The 2,685-nt window shown below is 47.1% G+C and overlaps 1 protein-coding gene across 1 annotated transcript in view; it reads right to left on the bottom strand.

The window, feature by feature from the left end:
• LOC311240643 (caskin-1-like) overlaps window positions 1-2,685 on the bottom strand; it is a gene marked incomplete at its 5' end in the record, with an annotated part of 58,765 nt that overhangs the window by 24,593 nt on the left and 31,487 nt on the right.

The raw sequence follows: 2,685 nt of genomic DNA, 5'->3' as shown, positions 1-2,685 counted from the left end.
TAATCCAAAACGAATCCAACGAACACCACAAGCGAGCAGTCAATGACAGACCGCGGGTCCATGAGCGTTTTTTGTTCACTCTTGTGTTAGTTGTGTGTTGCACTGCAGTAGTGGAGGCTCTACTCTGCTGACATAGTGCTGCACTTCCTGGTTTAATAGCACAGTCTTCAGGTGCTCAGAGTCAGAGATATATATTAGGGAAGTCCCGATCCGATCACGTGATTTTCCGAAGATCGGGATTGACAAAAAAAAAAGTAAAAAAAATTGTTTTTTTTTAAATTTTTTTACTTTATTTTTGTATTCAACAAACATGACCATGTTCACGTCTTAAAGTCATACTGAGGCCTTAGTTTTGGTTTTAAATTTTCCCCTCCCGATAAGATAAACCCAATGGAAAAACATGCACAACAGATCACTAACACTGTGTGTGTTAGTGTGTGTGTCTGTGATGAAGACGGACAGGAGCACTTGGATTGGTCCCCGGGGCGCGGCCCCACGCCACAGCCCCTATCTGCTCCCGGCTGCCCTTGCGGGGAAGGACGACGGGATGGGTCAAACACTGAGACTCGGATTTCATCTGCGACCCAAAAAAATTATTGCATGTGTGTGTTCCTGTGTGTGGCTAGTATTACTACTACTACTATTACTACTATTATTTACTACTACTACTACTACTACTACTACTACTACTACTACTACTACTACTACTACTACTACTATTACTACTATTATTTACTACTACTACTACTACTACTACTATTATTACTACTATTACTACTATTATTTACTACTACTACTACTACTACTACTACTACTACTACTACTACTATTACTACTATTATTTACTACTACTACTACTACTACTACTACTACTACTACTACTACTACTACTACTACTACTACTACTACTACTACTACTATTACTACTACTACTATTATTACTATTATTACTACTACTACTACTACTACTACCACTACTACTACTACTACTATTACTACTTGTACTACTACCACTACCTAGTTACCTAGCAACTGCAACAATGATGTTGTTACCTAGCAATTGCAACAATGATGTTGTTACCTAGCAACTGACGACTCCATTGAAAAACGGTCTACAAATGCTGTGATTCTGTAATATCGCTGTTAACTGATTGGGCTGCTACAGTGGCGTGCTCTGTCCACCAGAGGGAATCTGAGAGTCCCACAACTCTTTACATCTCTTCCCTCCTTCCATCGCTCTCCCTCTCTTCATTTCCACTTGTTTTCCCTCCTCCTACTGGCCTGTGTTCTCTCTCCATCCCTCCTTCCATCTCTCTCCACCCCTCCTTCCATCTCTCTCCCTCTATCTTCATTCCCACTCGTTTTCCCTCCTCCTGCTGGCCTGTGTTCTCTCTCCATCCCTCCTTCCATCTCTCTCCATCACTCCTTCCATCGCTCTCCCTCTATCTTCATTCCCATGTTCCATTTTTCCCTCCCTCAAACCTACTGTCTCCCTCAACCCTACTGTCTCCCTCAACCCTACTGTCTCCCTCAACCCTACTGTCTCCCTCAACCCTACTGTCTCCCTCAAGCCTACTGTCTCCCTCAAGCCTACTGTCTCCCTCAACCCTACTGTCTCCCTCAACCCTACTGTCTCCCTCAAGCCTACTGTCTCCCTCAATCCCACTGTCTCCCTCAACTGTCTCCCTCAAGCCTACTGTCTCCCTCAACCCTACTGTCTCCCTCAACCCTACTGTCTCCCTCAACCCTACTGTCTCCCTCAAGCCTACTGTCTCCCTCAAGCCTACTGTCTCCCTCAAGCCTACTGTCTCCCTCAACCCTACTGTCTCCCTCAAACCTACTGTCTCCCTCAACCCTCAACCCTACTGTCTCCCTCAAGCCTACTGTCTCCCTCAATCCCACTGTCTCCCTCAACTGTCTCCCTCAAGCCTACTGTCTCCCTCAACCCTACTGTCTCCCTCAACCCTACTGTCTCCCTCAACCCTACTGTCTCCCTCAAGCCTACTGTCTCCCTCAAGCCTACTGTCTCCCTCAACCCTACTGTCTCCCTCAAGCCTACTGTCTCCCTCAAGCCTACTGTCTCCCTCAACCCTACTGTCTCCCTCAAGCCTACTGTCTCCCTCAAGCCTACTGTCTCCCTCAAGCCTACTGTCTCCCTCAACCCTACTGTCTCCCTCAACCCTACTGTCTCCCTCAAGCCTACTGTCTCTCCCTGACAGGAGAAGAGGAGGAGGAGAGAGAGGGGGGGGGTGCTGTGGAATCAGGGCTATAGCTAACAGATGGCCGTCGGAACCTGGCTTACACTATAGTGGTAGAACACACACACACACACACACACACACACACACACACACACACACACACACACACACACACACACACACACACAGAGACACACACACACACACACACACACACACACACACACACACACACACACACACACACACACACACACACACACACACACACGCGCACACTGCCACCACCGTCCACCACCTACTGTTGAAAATATCAAGCTTGAAATGATAGCAGTCAGACATGAACATAAACACTCTCACACGCACACGCACACGCACACACACACTTGTATACATTCCTGGATGTAGACTGGGCTGCGCATCTGCCAACATACACACACGCAAGCGTGCACGCACACACACACCACGTTTGGATGGATTCTCT

Source organism: Notolepis coatsorum (genome assembly GCF_963971535.1).
Source record: "Notolepis coatsorum genome assembly, chromosome: 14".
NCBI lineage: Eukaryota > Metazoa > Chordata > Actinopteri > Aulopiformes > Paralepididae > Notolepis > Notolepis coatsorum.
Note: the sequence above shows the minus strand (reverse complement) of the source record. Positions and strands in the feature narration are given on the sequence as shown.